Source organism: Astatotilapia calliptera, chromosome 18 (genome assembly GCF_964374335.1).
Source record: "Astatotilapia calliptera chromosome 18, fAstCal68.1, whole genome shotgun sequence".
NCBI classification, from domain to species: domain Eukaryota; kingdom Metazoa; phylum Chordata; class Actinopteri; order Cichliformes; family Cichlidae; genus Astatotilapia; species Astatotilapia calliptera.
In genome coordinates this window covers 12,705,496-12,711,528 of record NC_137439.1, presented here as the reverse complement: position 1 = coordinate 12,711,528, position 6,033 = coordinate 12,705,496, and the positions used below count along the sequence as shown (strand labels likewise).

General features: G+C 40.5%; 1 long non-coding RNA gene across 1 annotated transcript; it reads left to right on the top strand.

Annotated features, from left to right (window-relative positions):
- The first annotated feature begins 3,738 nt into the window (after positions 1-3,738).
- Positions 3,739-5,491, top strand: LOC113027857 (uncharacterized). The gene is made up of 4 exons (XR_013903375.1): positions 3,739-3,876; positions 4,242-4,295; positions 4,393-4,618; positions 4,722-5,491. It is a non-coding gene; the product is annotated as an uncharacterized LOC113027857 (long non-coding RNA).
- The last annotated feature ends 542 nt before the right edge of the window (positions 5,492-6,033 follow it).

Sequence of the window (6,033 nt, the reverse complement as noted above, 5' to 3'; positions counted from 1 at the left end):
TCATTAACCAAAGCAATATGTCCCGAGTCCTCTCTCTGCGGCCAATTCCGCCGCATTTCACAGAAAGAGCCCTGATAGGCACTGTCGCGCTCCCTCATTTGTACATCCATCTTTTCCATGTCATGTAGTGGCAGTAAAACGGTGTGTAATCTATGACTTTGGGACAGTCAGCATCCTGAGGCAGCATGGACCAGCAAGAGTATTCATTTATGTTGTATAACTTACATCCAGGTTTTATAATTGCCTGTTTTCCCTCTGCATACTGTATTGAAATTTAAGCAGCATATATAAATGTATTACACCGCCACCCCTTGGGCTTCATGACCCCTCAAATATCAGCAATTCTCTAAATATACCTCATTAATAATTCATGGAAAATATTCCTAATCAATTCATCATGTAGCAGAGCAGAAGTCTGGCAGATGTAAGCCGGTGAATGCATCACACGCATTAAAACAAAAAGTGGGATTTCAACAATGTCAGTAACACTTGGTTAAGCTGAAGAAATTGCTGCCTTCCTCTTTTGTACTTTTTTAATGAACTGTTTTGGGAAAAGAGTAAAAGATAACAGAGCCGGGGAGAGGAAGAAAAGGAGTTACGTAATTCCATCATCAATACTTTTCTCTTTGAAAGTTGCAAACACAGAATATCAGAATCAGAATCAGAATCAGAATACTTTATTCAGCCCGAGGGAAATTAGGGGTTACAGCAGGCAGCACGCTAATGGCGCATGCGCACTCACAAAGGAACCTTCTGACCAACTTTACACATATGAAGCGGGCCTATGCATTCTCAGGCTCGCCACTATATTTTGAAGAAAAACAATTTCACAGCAAAGGGCTCCTGACACTCACAAAACTCACTGGAGCCTTTATTTCTAGAACCCTGAGACAGATTTTGAGTATCGATTCGCCTCCTCCCACCTCGTGAAAGCAAAGACACGTATGTTGAGAGCCATGTCTAATCAGGAGAACATTTGCTGAGGGTTGGATTAAGACGAGAGGGATGTGAGGTCGACATGCTGGATGCATTTCACTGAGCTGAGCTGTGGGTAGACTCAGTTAGCCGCAGATAAACAGCCTACAGACGCTGCACAAAGGACTGATTAAAACAGGAGCAGATGGAAAGAGGTGTTTATATCACAACAGGCATTCTGTGCTTAAACTGCTGCCTACTGCTGATGTGATGAAGTCACAAAATACTGTACGTGAAGGATGTACAATGACACACACACAAAAAAAACCTGTCTACAAATTAACTTAGTTTGATTGTGACGTCATTACTTAATGACTTTCTTAGGTTACCAAGTATCTTTAAGTTAGGCAAAATGTCCTATGCTTTCTGGAAAACAATTTCACAGAGCTCTGTAATTACACTGAGAACAATAATGACCATAATTTTGAACTTTTAACAAAATGCTCTCCCAGATTTTGTTAATTGAGGAAATTCAGTTTTGTATTTCTTTGTAGCCTTAACTTTTAATTCTTTTATCTTACATTACTGAGTCCCATTGTGAGGGAAACGGATATGTTACAGTACACACAGTTCTTTTGTGATTGACATCATTTAATGAATATTACCTGCAGCAACGATAGCGACTCATTTGTAAGAGAATGTTTTTTTTTCCACGCAGTGTGATCAGGCGATTCCTGCAAACTGACAGATTTATCTCTGTGCCATAACCTTGCTCCACTTGCCTCTGATCACAGAGAACGTTCTTTGCTTTTTGAGTCATAAGAACAAAGTCACTTCTTAACTATTCTGAGTGAATAGTGAGTGACTGAGAGACTTTGTCCCCCCTCAGGGCACCTGTGTTTCTACTGACCAGTGTCATCAAAGTGAGATGTGCTGAGTCTTTGTAGAGCCCAGGTCATGGGAAGCGAAGAAAAAGAGACGTACCAAAGGGAGAGAAAGGAAAAGGGACAAGAGGCTGAGAGACAAAGGGACCAAAACAAACTGTTATGGGCATGTGTCTGCTGGTGACAGTGAGAGCTCATATGCAGTTTAATAGCAAGTTGGTTGTCAAAAGTCACACTGATGTACTGATGTGAGATCAGTCAGGTCACCAGCTGGCTCCTCTCTGGCAGAGCTGGATTTTATTTTACAGGCCAGCGGTGACAATGGCATGACAGGTCTGTTTCCATGGGAACACATTTGTCACTTCTGTGGAGCATGGCCAAAGTGTTGGAGGGGAATCACCAATGAGGACTGTAGGACTGGAGGGAAAATTAATCACACTAATGATGATTCAAAGCTTGAGCTCTGGCAGAATGCGAAAATCGCTTCTGCTTCTCCGGGCTTTCAGTTTCCCCTGCAGCCGAAAACTTCCGAGCCGCATCGGGGTTTCTCTCCACAAACATAATGTTACAAAAGTGACGTATGGCATGCACAAATGGGAATGCCAATGCTTTTGAGATGTGTGAGAACAGAGAGTGATATTATACCCCTTATGTCAAACTGAGTGATTTATGACCCCCTTAATTGATTTATGACCCCTAATTAAATTATCCCCTAATTAAATTAGCTCCGGAAGTCCGGAAGTAGGAAGTAATTAAATTATCCCCTAATTAAATTAGCCCCTAATTAAATTAGCTCCGGAAGTCCGGAAGTAGGAAGTAATTAAATAATAAAAATATGATATTCATAAAAATATGATATTCATAAAAATATGATATTCATAAAAATATGATATTCATAAAAATATAATTGATTATTTAGAAAGTTTCTTATATATCAAAATAGCATTCTTTTATTTCTTTAAGCAATTAAAAAATTTATTTATTTTTTTATGCTCAAAAAACGCCATCTGGTGGCGGGTCAGTGTGTGCGCGCGCCCGCGCGCGCCCGAGGCTGTGTGTCTGGGCGCGCGGGGGCGCGCCCGTGTCTCCGGACCGTGCTCTCTCGGGCTCTGTGCTCATGTGTTTAAAAATGTATTAAACCATATTAAAATTGTTTAGTTAAACTTGTGCTTTTGTAACGTTCAGTATGGCCACAAACACATGCTGCATGCCTTGGGGGAAAACTTTATTTCGATTTATATGCATTTGTAGATTTAGAATAAAACTCATACTCAGAAAAAACAACTCGCGATCCCCGCAGCCCCCTTAACCTAATCCTTAGATACATAAGCAGGGAAAACTCCTTAAAAAACCCTCCGCTATTTCTCCAAAACCCTACAATAACTTGTTAGGGTACCCCCTCTATTCCCAAAACCTTATATTCGATAACAGGGAAAATCCTGAAAAAATCCTTAGTCTTTTTTTCTCAAATTCAGCGCCCCGCGGCTCCCTTCATGCTCAGCCAAACAAACCCAAAACTCCTTTTAAAAATTTCTCCGCGATTTCTCCAAAACCCCTAGAATAACTTGTTAGCTACCCCTCTATTCCCAAAAAAAAAGCGCTATAATCCAAAAACATTGGGAAAGCTCCTTACTCTTTTTTCTTCAAAAACTTGCCTCTTGCTAGCTACCTCTAAAATTCTACGCAGAGTCTAAGTTCTACCTCGCTCTTAATCGCACCGATCCCGCAACAGCTTCCAGAGCACAATTTTTTCCTGCTTGTTCGCTCCCCGCTCTGCTCCCGAATGCGCTGCTTACCTCGTTTGAAAATTCCCCCCTTAGACCAACTCCGCCTCACTGCGCCCCGCTGCCAATCACATAACCCTTGCACCGCTCCCTTCGCACCCCGGTTAGCCAATCGGCTCCAGGTCTGATTTTACGATCTCCCGCTGATGTTAAGACTATCTTCGAACCCCCAGAACACATCTGCCTTCAGCCATATCAACAACTGGAACCGCTCAGACTGCTTGCGACTTCGCATAGGGAGCGGCCGATTTCAACAGCAACTTGCGTCTCTTTCCTTATCCGCATATCATTCGGTAAGTGTTAATCTTGCTCTCTAACTACATTTTTGCATTTTCCTTTTTACCATTCTGTCAATCCTTTCATTTAAATAAATAAATAAATATCACAATGGTTTGTAACAGGTACAATACACCATCCATCCATCCATTCGCCTCCACTTATCCTTTTCTCAGGCTCGCGCAGTGCGCTGGAGCCTATCCCACGTGCAATACACTTTAAAATATATATAAGCTCCACTTTTAACCCCCGTAAAAGTTTATACATTACATGTCTACATCACCTATCATGGCCTCATCGGGTATCTCATTTTTTCTCACTCTTGTTCATATAATGTTTATATTTTTACTGTTTGTAAATACTCGATGTTATTTCTTTTCAGACTCTGAGATAAACCTGCTCAACTCCTCTTTTTTTGAGTCTCTCGATCGAATTGGTAGGTTTGGTTCATTCTTGTTCCCCTTCTTAACAGCTAATTGTACAAGAAAAACAAAACATTTACCCTCTTTTTTCATTTTTATCAAACTTTCTAGATATCTCTGACTTGGACACCTTTATTGGTACGAGTTCCCCGAATTCTTCACCACCAGTGCTTGTGCGATCCACAGGAAAGAATATTCGTCTCTCCACACGGGACAGAGAGTATTTGCTCTCTACGCTAGATCGCCCTGCTTCATCTGGCCCCAGTTCCATTCCCGTCGGAGCTTGTTCTCTCCCGCAACCCTCTGGGAAAAACTTGCGCCTGTCCGCCGGGGACAGGCAAGATTTGCTATATCATCTTGTTATTGTTATGTTATGCTTCTTTGATATTTTGCTAGTTTGCGTGTTTTAAAACTCTTTTTGTTTTTCTTTATATTTTTAGACCCAGATGTGTTAACCTGATCCCTGCGAAACACCAGCTCTGCGTGGATTTTGACCGCGAGTGACCGGATGTTGTTTCCGGCCTGAGGTTGCCTGAAATGCCGTGAGGCTCGTTTGAAAGATTGCGCCCGAGACCAACTCCGCCTCCAAGGCATGCCTACCTTTAGCTGCCACCAGTGAGATATCAGAGCCGGGCTCCACATATCCAATCAGGAGCACGAGCAAGACAGCTTTTGCAGACTCTCCAGAAATATACAAGTCCTTACCAACTGCTCTGCAACCCAGTGTTTCTGGTCCCCTCACTAACATCGCTTTTTGAGATATTTTTTATGAACCACCAAAAAAGCAATTTTACCCCACAGTACAGAAGACTGGGTCTGAGGGCAGCAGCGGGGAGAAATGATTGAAGCGACGGACATTTCATGGCTGGTCTTGCATAATCGTGAGTTATTATGTCATATGGTGATAAGTACATAGTTTTGCAAGAGGCATACAAGCACTGTGGAAAAAGTAATCATAAAACTGTTTTTGTGAACACCCTACGTTATGCTTTAAAAAATGTGATACATGTAATGTGATCATCAAAGAACATGATTTTTTTTTAAAAAACTTTTATTCTTATGCTTTTAAAGTATGTCAGATTATCTTAAAACACTTATTTGTATGTTATAATGTTTTTCTTACACCATGTGTAATTTTTATAGACACCTTATTCATTGTATCAATGTGTAATTATGTATCTTTGATAAATAAATAAAATATTTAATCTTGTATTTGTGTACTTTCTGGTGATTCAATAAAAAATTAGTCACATATCGCTCTGATAAACACAGATGGCTGAAAGAAATGTTTGATGGAACAAAGGAAACAAGTGTCTTGCTGCTAAACTTTTAAGTCACCATGGTTTAAATGAGAAAGTCTGTATGTAAAACATGAAAAACTCCATATCAGTGATATCTACAAAGGTGTACTCATTTCTTTGTAATGGTACTTTACTGTTCCAATGAAACAAAAAGAAAATCTCATTTTTAAAGTACATTTTTCGGCCATCCTGACCTATTTTCAGGGGCAAGAATGTTGATGTTAGACTGTGTTTTAAATCAGGTTGTGATCTTAAACTAACTATCACAGCACTGATTTCAGTTGTAATCTCAATTAGAATCCCAATTTGGCTTTTCTCCAGTCAGTGTTATGGTGAAATTTAACTTGTTCTTTTGTGTAATTGCACATGGCCCAGCAAAGGACCCCTTAGTAAACTGTACAGCATAAGTTTTCAATTCACTTTTGTCAGAAAACTTCACAGTATGAGAAGT